The following is a 13,163-nucleotide window of genomic DNA, read 5'->3' as shown; positions in this document are numbered from 1 at the left end:
ACCTACAGAAAGTACATGTGTGGGTGTATTCCTGTTTCACTGCATCAACAGCCTTAATCAGCCTTGCATACTATTTCTGATTATGGCTCATTATATAAAATCACGTCGATAACAGTTCAGCAAGAATGTTTCTTAACCCTTTCTGAAAAAGAGAAATACCACCCTTGCAAGAGTTCTCACCCTCGAGGTGTCCACGTCAGGGGGTGACTATCCCCAGCCACGCAGGACTTTGCAAAAGCCTTAACAGCAAACTTTAAAGCACAGGAATCGGCTTGAGCCATCCATCCGTACAAAGGCTGTGGCTGGTGCTGTGCTGAGCATGGTAACACCTGCAGAACTCTCCTCAGCTCCGCTTGTCACCGCAACCCCAGGTCCTTGCAGAGCCTCTAGAGGAAGCAGAGCTGGAAGGCTGGCACGCCTCCCCGCTCACACCGAGCTGAAACCATTCCCACCGCACCAGCTGGAGCCACATCTCTCCTTCGCAAGCTGAAACCCTGCTAGGATTTTTCTGGAGTTTTTAGTAACACAAATAGTACTTGGAAGCCAAATGTGCCTGCTTCAATTCACAGGGCTGCATCTTCTTCAGCATGCACGCTTGCTTTATTGGTTTTTATAGACTCTTCTGTTACTTTGAAACAGGAATTTTACCAGTGTCACACATTATCTGTTAGCCAGATCAATATCTGAAAACTACTTGAAAACGTCAGTAACTGTGAAGCATCACAAATAATTTCTTGCTGGGATTTCTGATCAGAAACGGATTGTACCTGTGTTCCACACTCTGCTTGCTGCATTTCAAAATAAATTAGGTCTTGATTTCACCTTGTAAAGACTAAATGATTTCACACCTCCTTCCTTTAAGGCCACTTTGCTCAGTGACATCATCACTATTGAGAGTAACTCATCTTTCTGTATTGGAAGACAGTTGTTTTTTTCTGGGGACAACCGTTAAGAAAAATGCTTGTATTTTATGACAATTTCAGTAGCTAATTCAGTAACCAGTGTGATTTTACCACTGCTAAGTCTTTGTCATAAAGCAAAATTTCCCCTTGGTTATGACAGCAGCAGCATAGGGTCTATTTTGACAAGCATCTTGCAGCAAAACCTACCCCCAAAAACCGGGGGCTTGAACACAGGCAAACGTAGTGATGTCACACTTAAATCATTGCTTTGCAAGTGCAGAGACAGAGTGACACCACCAGCAGACTTCTAAAATTCAGTTCCTACACACTTTTAAGAACTCTGTTGCGTTACCATTATTTCACTTGTAAGCCCCATGGTGTCAAGCCACAGCCTTTGAATCTCTGCAGAAACATGAATGTGAGGAGTGTCTCTCACGAGATGAGACCAAACAAAAGCCCTTTGCTGCCAGCAGGGGCAATTTCTGAACCTCCACAGGCCTGGTGAGAAGGGAGATTTCCAAGAGACTAAGAACCCAAGCAGATGGGGAAACCAGAGCTCCCAAAACATAATTTATCCTTTTCACTGAAGGAAATCCTCTTCAATACCTACGTAAATTTAAGCCTCTAGGATTTTACACAAAGATGCCAGTGTAACTAAGCTGACTTATCTGCACGTATGTGTTTGGGGGAGGCTCGGGAGGGGGAAAGAAAAAAGAATTAAAAATAAAATAAAAAAATCAGAGCCCATCAGCTCAATTTGGTTTATAACCCTCACTAAATCTCCTCTAATTCTCAAGCCTTCCCTCAGCACAGCAAAGAGATTACAGCAGACAAATCTATTTGGAGTAGATCACAGGCAGCAAAAAGCTGTTACACCTGAAAACATTGCATGGCTAGTTCTACAGATACTTTTTTCAGTTATCATTTACTAAATTCAGTGAGCCAAAAAATTGATTTTTGAGTAGTGAGACATGGCTTAAAATAAAAACACAAATTTAAAACTGCTTGATGAGCACGGACTCCTAAGATCACAGAAGTGCTTCAAAATACCAGCTTTTATAAAGAAAATATTTGTTTTTCTTCAAAGTAAAGCTTTTAGATAAACTTCTGTTCACCTGGACTTAATACAGACTTGTCAGAAGTTTCCACTGAGGACAAGCAATCATTCTAGTTGAAAATTTAAAACACATAAACTGTGAGGAATGAATAAAGAATCTCTCTTTGAAATTAAACACATGAATTTTCTGATACTCTTGAGTAGTTCATTACCTCAGAAGTGGGAGTAAAGTAGAATCTTTTTTTTTTTAATAAAATGAAAAAAATACAATTACTGGAAGGCAGAAATTCTGCAGTGGAGCAAAACAGATTTTGAGTCTTTAGACTTCTTCACATACATAATTAAGTGTCTGTTCTTTGTAAACTGTTGCTGTAAAAATATCACCAGAGAATTTTTACAGCCAGACAAGATGTTTCCAATTCATTTTAATCTTGTATTAAAGATGCAACAACTGCTCAGGGCAACTCACCCTATTGTATTTGGTACATAAGCCAACAGTTGAAAATCATCCTTTCTTACAGGCTAACAGGAACGACCAGTAGTTTCAGAAGAATTCAGAGTCCCGAGACAATTCAAGAGTTTACACAAGGTTCATAATTCTTTATTCTGCAAAGATAAGAATTATCAAGAGAGCAACTGAAGATATTACCGCTGTAAGATTTCTCAAAAGACATTCCCATTACCCGTGACGTTCTGGACTGGTCAAAAATTTTCCAAGTCCCCTTTGTGATCATCAAACTAAGCATAAGGAAAATAAATACAATAATTCATTTTGCCAAAATCAGTAGATCAAAACAGAGTGATGTAATGGGGAAAGAATTCCTGCCTTACAGATCTATTACAATTTTTTCAAGGAATCATCCAGCATGAGACACATTTGTTTCACATGTGACTGATTTCCTATAGCAAGTTATCTTATTAGAGGATAAAGACAACGAAAATAAAAAAGACAATTAGAAGATAAAAGGGGAAGTCCTCATGAATGACTAAATGAATAAGGATAGGATATAAGGGAAAGGACTTTCACATTGTCACTACCACAGAGGAGAGAGGTTACCAACACTGGCTTGTGTGTAATCTAGAAAATACAGTAAGACACCAAAGTCTGCTTTTAATGTACAGTTACCCAAGCTGGTAACAAAAGATTCAACAACAGCTGGAATGCAAAGAGTTGCAGAGATATCTCTTGATAATGACTGAATTACATGCGTCACCTTATTGCTTCTTCAATGTTGGTAAATACACAGAGGAGAGACATTCTCTAACCATACAGAGGGAATGGTAAGGCCTAATGAACATTTTGTTACTTAAGAAAGCACTTGCAGATATTGCCAACAGATCTCTGAAAACCTTAGTTCCATGCTCCAGGACACCAAAAAGAAAAAAAAACCTTAGAAATTCTGAAAGGAAAAGGAAGGGGAGAAGAGGGGAAGGAAGTTACATGCTATGAAGTCATGGTGCGTCTACTGGAATATTATAAGCAGTTCTGTTACCCTAGAAACATAAGATTTCAAACAAAGCAACCAACAAGTACACATAATCCAAGCGTGAATCTGATAACCATGACTTATGGATGCCAAGACTTACAGAACTGAAAAAGTGGTCAGATAAATTAATATAAGAAAAAAAAATTGTCTCATCAAGGGAGGGCTTCAAGTGCAAATAATTCAACATGCAGTTGAGAAAGTTCTTCAGTCAGACTTCTAGAAACTAGGAAAACATACCATGAGATGTGTAACTACTGCTTGTTCCCACCTTTCTCTTCCATACAAAGAGATATAACAGTTGTCCGATTCAGAACAGCTATTTTTATGTTCTTACCTAAGATTTATTAAAGTACCAAGTTTTATTAATATGAGAAACTAGCTTAAAGGAATAGATACTATTTATATTACTGTCTCAGAAGAAAAGCAGTAGTAAAGCCCTTAAAGACTGTTATACTTGCATTGCTTACAAGTTTGAATTAAAAACTTGGCTATTACTTCTGCGTCGCAAATTTATCTTCCAAAATCAACATGCTACTCCACTGAAATGGCTTTAAAAAAAGGGTCATTAGGTCAGAGCAGCCAATAAAATGAAGACAGAAAAAAATCCAGCACCAAGATAAGGTGCATGTTAGGAAAGGATGCCAACAGCAGGTTTAGGGAGCTATAGACTAATATATCTTCTGGAAACTAATTTCAGAACTAAGTTGACTTCAAAATACTCACTTCACACCTATCGCTCAGATGTCACCTGTTCACAAGACTGCCTGTCAAATCACAACGAAATAAGCATTTTCATGTTTTGGCAATTTGCAAATGTATGCAATCACATTAAGAGGACTATAGTTTGAGGACCTTTCCTATCACAGCAACTACTCTAATAAAAAGCTTTTTCCCTGAAAACCGTGTCTGTTTTTATTCAATCTAAAACACGAGCATTTAAGTCAGGTCTTCTCTGAATTGCTCCCTAAAGGAGACTTTGGCTCTGTCCTCACTTATTGTAGAGGAAGCCTGCAGAACCCCACTCCCTAGGCTAACATTAGCTAATGTGAGTGGCACCCTCCACCCACAGCTCCCAAACAGAAGACCTTTGTGCAAAGCTGTATGAGATAATGGGAAGATGTAAATCAAAAACAGAGGAGTGGAAAGGTACAAGATTATTTTAGCAGCCTGAGAGTATCTAGATAATAAGAAAATAAACAAAGGACAAAAAGGATAGGCCTGGGGAAGACAGAAACATAATAGCTTTTTTTTTTCTTAATGTTATTTATCACAGCTAATAGTGAAGCTACTACAAAGCTTCCTTTCTAAAAAAGAAAGCTTTGATTTCAAGAAGAAAAGTACATTATATACATCGTCACCAATATCTATCTTAAATTGAAAAATCTGCATATGCTAGGAGATGTTAGAGCTGTGCATTGCTACTATGCCATAGTACTGCATTTACTATTTTTAAAAAAAATCCAACAGTTTGTGATGTTGACATACTCTAAATGAACTGTGCAAACAGTGCACTGGGAACAAACTGATATTGTCATTTTTCAAACCATGTTGTTTTAAAATTGCTACCATAACTTCCCACTCTTACAAAATCATTGCATCAACCCCCACTAACTTTATTTTACTTAACTTCAAGGAGAAAAGTACTAAGTTCCAAGTATGGAATGAGAAAATATTTTAGTTGTAAAAGCATATGTGAAATGTGAACAAAGGAAGACAGTCCAGTGACAGGAAAAAAAGCGGAAGACAAGCTGGAAAAAAGTCACATGGAAGGAAACTGGCACACTGCATTGCTGCTAATACATGTGAAAATACAGTCAATGGATCTCCTTCCACTGCAAATGATCTCTGAGAGATTACAGCATCAGGGAATCACCGAAGAACACCCTCTTGAATATACGTAATAACTGGCTAATACGTTACAGGATGCTAAAATTTTCCAGTTCATTACATTTCATAGACTGAATATGATGATTACTGCTCCTGTGGGAATTAAATTTTATTGGAGATTGGTTACATCTGGTATCTTTGTGAAAACTATGTATGTTCCTAGAACAGATTAAAAAAATATTTTGGAGGTACATAAGAATCTTTTAATTCTTCATTTCTTACTTAGCACTGTGTTTCCATCTAAATTATAGACTCAAAGTAAATGAAGGCAATCCTGACTAAAGAATTCGTAGAAGGGATCAAATTAATTCTGACAAAGAATGTTTATTTTAAAGCACAATAATTCAAAAGTGTCATTTATTTCCATTGTTTGGACACTATTTTCATTTTGATACACTTTCTGCTGCAGTACATTAATCCACAACACTAGTGATACCTGCAGAATCCAACTCTCATCCACAATAACGCATCCACACCTACCTCACAGGCCCTAAAACAAGTGGCCAGAGCTCCCTTAAGGTATATCCATGGAAGAAAACAAAAGCATCAAGAACAGACATCAGAGACCTAAAATTGAACCTTACAAAGACGGAAGGCAACCCACAGTACATCGATTAAGTAGAAGTTTGAGAAACAGAAATTATTATAAGAATTAATTGTGAAGGACTGTAAATACATCCAGCAAGATTAGCTTCCAGTTTTCAAAACTAGCATGAAAAGTTAAGTTCCTAAATAGAAATCCATTTAAAATATTAATAAATACAAAAAATATTTCTTAACTACTTATGTATCAGCACAGCAGCTTAAAAAGTATGTACTTAAAATACAACAAAAAATACACCTTTATCATCGTTCCTATATAGGAATGTCTACATAGGCAGGTCAAAAACATACATCCATATTTGCTAGAAACAACAACAAATTACTATATTGTTTTTTGAGAGGCTAGTAATATATAGTGATGTGACAATCTGGTGAGTAGTCTGAACAGATGCTCACTGATGAGAAGAAGTGGCAGCATTAAAGTGCTGTATTTCTAGGGTATTGATCCTAACAAATATTATTTTATATCAACAGCCTAACTTCCAGCAGAGAGACTGTATTAGAACATAATTCCTGCAGCTAATGATCAATAGCTAATCAGCAGAGGAGAAAATGAGCAGAGAGAAGCCTTTGGTGCATACAGAGAATTACCAGATATCTCGAAATACTTGCGCAAAATGAAACATTGGCAACAAGAGTGGGGGAGAAAACACTTCAGTAAAAAAACTTTTATGCATGAACTGGCAATGTAAATTATTATTATCCATAACACTATTCAAAAACAGAACATAAGTAAGCAGACAGTACAGTACTACAATATTTTGCAGTTAAAATCAGTTCAGATACAGTGGTAACTCTTGAAAAGACTCCTCTGGGCTCTTAGAAGCTTCAAGAAATTTTTTAAGTCTTTTTCAAACACTCCTGTGCTGTCAGGTAAAAGAGTCACAACTGCAAAGCTGAGGGACACTACAAAAATGCAAGTTCCTACAAGTGGTTTTAAAAGCCTTGATTTGGGTAAGAGGAGGAAAAAATACTAAGATTCCCTTTTTGGTTTTCTTTCTGGTTACACTCATAATTGCATTATGACTTGGTGATCCTTTCAAGCAACCTTATTTATCACATCCTGCCAACAACTAGGAATGTCTTTTTCTGACAGCAGATCATCGTGACAAGGGTCCAGGAACGAACAGGTTAAGAAGTCTAAATCAAAATTCAGGCTTATAAGCGTTTGGCTTTAAAAAAAGGGATTGATTTCAACCCATACTCACTCTACCCTTCTGCTTAAAAAAAGCCTTATTGGTAGAACGTGAATTAATATAATTCATCCTCTAACTTGTTATATCTTTAAAATATAAATGTGGGGATAGGATTAAGAGATGACAGGTCCTCTGCTGTTAAAAAAAAATGTTTTAAGTTATGTTTTTAGTATAACAATGACTTTAAAGTCAAATAATTACTTGAAATAACCACTTTGTACGCAACTAAACCAAGCATTACACCAGGCTGTGCCACAGAAGATACGCAGTAGAGAGGCATTAATTTCTTTAAGCAAATGGAAAAAAAACCTCTTCATCACTAAGGAGCTCCCATGATCAGCAGGCTACGTTTCTGGCCAGAGAACACACTACTGTGGTATGTAGCATGCTATGCCCTCATTCTCTGATGAAGTCATTAGCCAAAAAAGACTTAGCAGTATGGATTTCTCCAAGATAAGGGTCCCTTCTTTATCTTTTTACTTCATAAATAGGAAGAAAGTAAGGCACAGTCAACCATTAATGCAAGACTGAGAAAAATCTACCATGAAGCGATTCACAAGGTCATCTTCCATCTACAAAACAAACATGCATGTACATTCAATGTAATTACACACATCTATTTTCAATATTCTTCCCATTACCTTCAAACCATAGTGTTATGTCCATTTTCAAGGGCCAAAGTTGATTACTGCATCCATGGAATGTTTTATGGATTTAGTTGCAATCCTCAGTAGAAAAAGCAAAACAATCAAGCCCTAGAAATGCAATTGGCATATACAAATGTGCAGGCAGCATCAATAAATCAAGAATTCTATGGGGTTTCTTGCGAAGCAGAGACAGAAACTTTAGTCAGTGGCTCTGACAACCTGCACAGCAATTGGTTTTCTCTCCCTACTCCTTTCTAAGGATGCACACTGGAATGTGTCAAAGCTCTTCACAATAGACAAGAGAATGACTCTGATTCACTTATCAAGTAAAAAACAAAATAGAAACGTGACAACCATGGATCTGAAAGATGGTGCAATGAGTTGCAAAAATAACCTCCTCCTCTAATGCTTCCAAATTATAAGATTAATTTTTTTAGTCTACTAAATAATGCACTGGAATGCACTAAAATTGAAAACAGAAAAGAAAACACTGGTTTGTCCAGTAACCTCTTACTAAACCATCTAACAAAACCTCAAGAATCAGCTATGTCTCACACTGTGTATTTTGGGGGTTTCGATATATTGCAGTAGATAAACAAACGTTGTCAATATCTCTGCCGGATCACTCACATTATTTGACAAACCTGACAAGGTTCAAAACCAACCTGTAACCTGCCTCAAAAAAAGAAAAATCCCCATTAACTGTATACTTTCAACCTTAATATGTCATTAGAACTAAATAAAAATCCCATTACAGAAATAGGGGCATTAATCCTCCCATATATCATACCACCTTCATTTTTATGTTCAATTTTTGGTAATCCTGTACTATGTTTTCATCACCATGTATTCACTACTTCAGTGACAGGAGACAAGAAAGTTCTTAAAAGGCAGCGGCATTTCAAACATTCATAGCTACACAGATGAAGAACTGAGAGTAAGAGGGGAAAACCCCACTGAAACTGGAGAACAGCATGAAATCAAAGTTTTTCTCTACTTGTTACAGAAGTGTATTATTTGCTCTGGTTTAGTAACCAAGCAAGAATTTGCTATAGAGATTCTAGAGACTGAAGCAAAAGTCCTGTGCACCGTTAAAATCCCCGACAGAATGTTCACGTGTGAAATCTCAGTCATGCACAGAACTTGGGCCCACCACACAATATTTAAGTTTACAACACATTAACAGCTTTATCAACCATATTTTTATCCAACACACATATCTCTGACAATCAGACAGGGAAAAAAAAAAGGTGTATTAATATTATCTACACTTCCAGATTTTTCCATACTAAATTCTGTTTCTGTGATTCCTTACAAAATTTCATCATTTGCAAGGTCCTGGAGTTGGCTCCACGGGCCAATTATTTAACAAATATTTATGGTGCTTTAACAGCTGCTTTTCATTTACAGCAGTTGAGGTAGTTATGATCTGGAAGAGAACATTAATCCTAATTAGCTCTGATCCTATCGCCAAAAAGAGCTGGGATCATCACTCTGCAGAAGATTTCTCAACCTAGTTCTTGATTAAGGGTTCCCCTGCTGGGAACTGTGTTTATTTTGAGTTGTTGTCTTTTGCGCCATAAGCTTCCTGGATATCCACATGTGTGTAGCAAGCTTCTCAGAGAGATAGGAATAAAGGAATCAATAAAGTTACAGAAGTCTCCTGTCAAATATAATTGGTCATGACTGCAGTACTCGCAAAAGGAGGAGGGGTTTGGGTAAACCACAGGACTTTGTGGTTTCTGCCTTCCCTAAACTCAGTGTTTTTTATGGTTGTTTTTTTGGTGTTTGTTGTTTTGTGGTTTTTTTTTTAACTGGACTCCAACAATGATAAAACAATTATAACTGAGAAGTTTCTATGCAACCACAGTTTTGTTTTGTTTTAACAAAGCTGTAGGCTCCAGCTTTCAAGATAATTGAAGGAACGAACTCCTTAAGCACCACTGGCTTCAGAACAGCAAAGTGGACTGAAAAAGGTGGATAAACCAAGCACTGGTATGAAGAGAACATGCAAGATGGAAAGAAACTAACCCATCACCTCCCTTCCCTGCAGACCCAACTCACGTTACTGATGGTTGCTGAGACCAACAGGCCCCATTAACCTGCACAGTCCCAGCACCCTCCTCCCACCAGTTCATACATCCCTATATCCTTTCTATACCATGAAAGACTACAGCTATACCCATGCCTGCAGATGTACACTGGTTGGCAAAGTGAGGGGCAGCAGCATCTGTGCCCACCCAGGATAGGTATGGTCTAGATTCTACCTAGCTGTTTCTCAGTGAACATTCGGACTTCTCTCCTCTACTGAACCACCACTTTTCCCAACAATTTACTCTGTCCTGAGAGCTTAACACCTCTGTCACAGATGGAAATCAGCAGCAAGTTAACACCTAAAGTGCTGGTGCATTATCTTTTTTTTTCCTTTTGGAGTGAGGGAGGAAGGGAAGAAGAAAGGGATTGATGGATGGGCGAGGCTGGTCACAAAAGTCTCACTTCCTTAGCAAAGCCAGGCTAAAAGCAGCTCCCTACAAAAGATCCCCTCAAAAAAAGAGCCGAAAGACTAGGGAAAGGATTTACATAGTACAAATTCTTGTATGTTGACAAAGAACAGAAACTTCGAAAGGAATACTTGTCAAAAGACCCGATCTAACAATGCCGAAAGGAAGGCTAGGAAATCTTTGCATGACAGGGCTGCTTTTCACATGTCTTTAAAATGTGAAGCCACTAGTTGCTAATTGATAAGAGCGAAGGAGATCCCACCCAACACCTGCTTCAGCAATTCAGTTTAATAGCAGTCCTTCACCAGCTTTGACAATTACTCCCACACTCCCCTGTGAGAGACTAATGGTTTGCTAAAAATAAAACGGAGATTAGTGTCTACAGCAAGCTGCCTGAGATACATGCTATTTGACAGAAGGTGATATTAATCAGCCTTGTGGTGTGCTGATGTCCAGACTTCAAAGGATTTCATCTTACATCTAGAGATTTGGGTGTCTGGTTAAAATGGTAGCACGCAATATTACTTTTTGTTCATTTTATTATTTTGTACAGACTGCATTTTAGCATGCAGTAATAATGTTCATACTTACGTACTGGGGAACATACCAGTACCAACATCACGTCTTTGTGTACAGAAGCTGCTAAAAGCTGAAGTTGTCAAGAAACACAAGATGACAAACAGAACGCAACCTTCCCCAAATGTACCAGCAATTCATGATATTTTCCCTATTATGTGAATCTTGCCTTTAGCAAGCAGACCAAGACTTGCCAAGTCAGGGTGGGGGCAAAGGAGGAAAAGAGCAGAAAATACCCTTTTGAATTTTTCTGAATATGATACATAATGTACATTACTCAGTAGCTTGTATGTAGGATGCAAGTAACTAAGAAAGCATCAGTCTTCCCAGAGAATTGGTCTTACCCATTTTACATTAAAGCTGAATAGTAATGAACAGACCATAAAAGCAGCCAATACATAAAAGAAAGTATTTTAAAAAACAATGTTCTTAATTAGTTTCTGTAGGAAAGTCAAACTTTAAGATAAAAAAAAAAAAACTATACATGTTTGCCTTAGGTTAAATACTAAGAAAAGGATCTAAATTTACAGTGGGAAACATCTCATTTTTTCTCAAATACAGAAGAAAATACAAAAGGCTCTACGTGATGAGTCAGATACTGTATACAAAAAAAGCAACCCACCCAAAACCCACAAACAACCTTGAGCTTGTTTTATGGAGGCAAGCCAAATGAATTCCACAATTCAAATCTACAAGATAGGTGACCCATGTCACACACTTTACATTAATTACAGTTGCTCTTAAAGGAGAGTGGCCATCATTCCAAATGATGACTGCCCTACCTGCTCAAGTGGGTTAGGATTAAGTAAAGACACCTAGAACAACAGGTCTGGATTTACCCCTCAAAGATGACAATAAGGAAATTTCTGCCTGCCTTGGAAGATAAAAATAGCCAAAACTCCATTTGTTACCCAGTTGTATGAAAAACTCACATTTTAAAAAGAAAAAGAGACAACATGGGTGAGACCACTGGCAACAAATACATCTTCCTGTACAACTAGAATACCATCAGATCCTAGGTGGTGGTGTCAGAAGATATTAGACAGAAGACCTGAAGAAAATACAGACAACTCCCTAAGAAGAGAAAGGTGGTTTGTCAGAAGCAAAAGAATTGCAGCCCAAAGAGCTGCCTCCCAACTCAGGCTCAATTCTGCCACACATTGACCTCCAACAGGTGATGTACAGGTTAAGTGAGTGGTACCACAGCATTTCACTGTTCTTCCCCTACCCCCTGAGACGTGATGCCCAACATCTTGAGTTTACAATCATGCTTGGGAAAAACATCCACCACTTTCAAGTCACACTTTCCCTAATGCCTTTTATTTACTCTCATAGCTAGCAAGTATTTTTAACTGTATCTCCAATACCAATATTGATTAGATAGAAAACTGTTCAAAAATTATCAGAAGCAAGAGCACATATATTTAACATTAATGCACCACAGAGAAAGGATCTTTCATTATGGATAAAGCTTCAATTGAAAGTCAAAGGTATGGCATGACAAGGATATTTAACCTATGTATGTTCCGATCCCACAAAAACTATTAGGTTATTTACTTATACCTCAGCATTTACAGTTAGGCAAGTACCACCAAATAAACTGCATTAGTAAGAATCTAACACCTCTTGGCACTGAGCCATTTACCGATCTCTCCAGCCTCCATTAAAACATCATTGAGTTGAAAATGTGAACCACAGATTGCACACAATTCTTGTGTAAACTCTGCGGTAAACTGAAGAGGTAAAATAATCAAGTTTTTAATCTAAATTTTATGTTTGGTTATTTCTTCTTCAAATCCTTTCTATTAAAAGGACAGAGATAAACTAAAAAAAACACAACAAACCAAAAACGAAACCACCCAGAACAACAGAAAAACATGACCTAAATGGCCTGCAAGGCTATCATTCATCTCTTCTAAAAAGATTCTCTATAGAGTAACCGTGTAATCCCAATTGGGACAAACAACCTTTTAGCGGAGTGAAAGAAGTAATTTAAGACCAAATTGGCAAATGTCACTGTTACCGCAGAAATTTCTTTTCAGAACTGTGTGGAGAAAAATATTACCAGCTTGTTCGCAATGAATGTCTCCCACATGATTATTTAGCACGCATGAAAAATAATTTGTTGATTCTAGAGCTTGTATTGATTCCAGATAATCTGCCTCTGCTTCTGCCTCGTAAAATATTGATGATATATGCAAAGAAATTCCCTTTATTGTATTTTACCACCGTCCAAAAGGTGCCCTAATTTTTATTTCACACAGAAAAGCAAATGCCTACAGAATATACTGATTTATATTGAATTTT

The 13,163-nt window shown here is 37.4% G+C and overlaps 1 protein-coding gene across 5 annotated transcripts in view; it reads right to left on the bottom strand.

Annotated features, from left to right (window-relative positions):
* SIPA1L1 (signal-induced proliferation-associated 1 like 1) overlaps nucleotides 1–13,163 on the bottom strand; it is a 195,297-nt gene that overhangs the window by 90,367 nt on the left and 91,767 nt on the right. Inside the window, exon 1 of one of the 5 annotated variants that reach the window (XM_014941803.1) lies at nucleotides 2,429–2,525. The exons of the other annotated variants lie outside the window; for them this stretch is intronic. The gene's annotated coding sequence lies outside the window, so the exon portion shown is untranslated. Of the gene's footprint in view, nucleotides 1–2,428; nucleotides 2,526–13,163 lie in introns of those variants that run through there. 5 annotated transcript variants of the gene reach the window in all.

The sequence above is a fragment of the Calidris pugnax genome, unplaced genomic scaffold, assembly GCF_001431845.1.
Source record: "Calidris pugnax isolate Ruff unplaced genomic scaffold, ASM143184v1 scaffold56, whole genome shotgun sequence".
NCBI classification, from domain to species: Eukaryota; Metazoa; Chordata; class Aves; order Charadriiformes; family Scolopacidae; genus Calidris; species Calidris pugnax.
Note: the sequence above shows the minus strand (reverse complement) of the source record. Positions and strands in the feature narration are given on the sequence as shown.